This window comes from Dendrobium catenatum, unplaced genomic scaffold (assembly GCF_001605985.2).
Source record: "Dendrobium catenatum unplaced genomic scaffold, ASM160598v2 original_scaffold_197822, whole genome shotgun sequence".
Classification (NCBI taxonomy): Eukaryota; Viridiplantae; Streptophyta; class Magnoliopsida; order Asparagales; family Orchidaceae; genus Dendrobium; species Dendrobium catenatum.
In genome coordinates, this window is record NW_021516239.1 from 371,008 (window position 1) to 371,790 (window position 783).

Genomic DNA, 783 nt, shown 5'->3' on the forward strand with positions numbered 1-783 from the left:
AAAAAGGGCCGGTTCTCACTTACTGCAGGCGGAGAACCCGCCTGCCTGGGCGGACTGCCGAAGGGGAACCAGGAGTCGGGTGGGCCCAAGGGGGCCACCAAATTGAAGAGGAAGAATGAGGTGTTTGCCCTAGGGGTAATTAGGGTATTTTGAGGGGTTTATGTGAGAGTTAAAAGTGAGTTAGGGTGGCTTTTTGGAGGGATCTTATTTGGTGGCTGTTTTAGCTTTTATTTCTAATCTAGGGCTTGGGAGAAAGCTTCTCTTCTCGAAGTGAGAGCATTGTATCCATGAAAACTTGTAAGTCTTTTGATATTCAAGTTATTGAAGTGTTTGTGAGTGTTTTCATCCAAGAAATTTTGCATTTTTCCACCGTTTTTGGACTGTTTTTCTTGGATTCCGAAAATTACAAATTAAGATCCATCAGAATCCGACAAGATGTACTCCATCGAAGGATTCGCCAACATCGTCGCGGTTGCAGGACATGTATGTCGATGCAAGACAAGAACTACGATGCGAGATAAGAACTGCGATGCGGGCCAACATCGACGGCTCTAAACTTTTGAAAATGATTTCAGCCGCTCGTCGCAGTTGCAGGACAAGAACTGCGATGCGGTAGTCAAGGTATATCTATTAGCAATAAACTCTCTATTTTAGGATTTTAATGAAGGAAATTGGGTTGGCTACTTATTTTCTTTTTCTATTCATTTCATTAACAAATGCACTTGGTAGATTTTGGTTTGAAACCAAGCACAATAATAAAGTTAAGAAATTGAAAATGGTGTA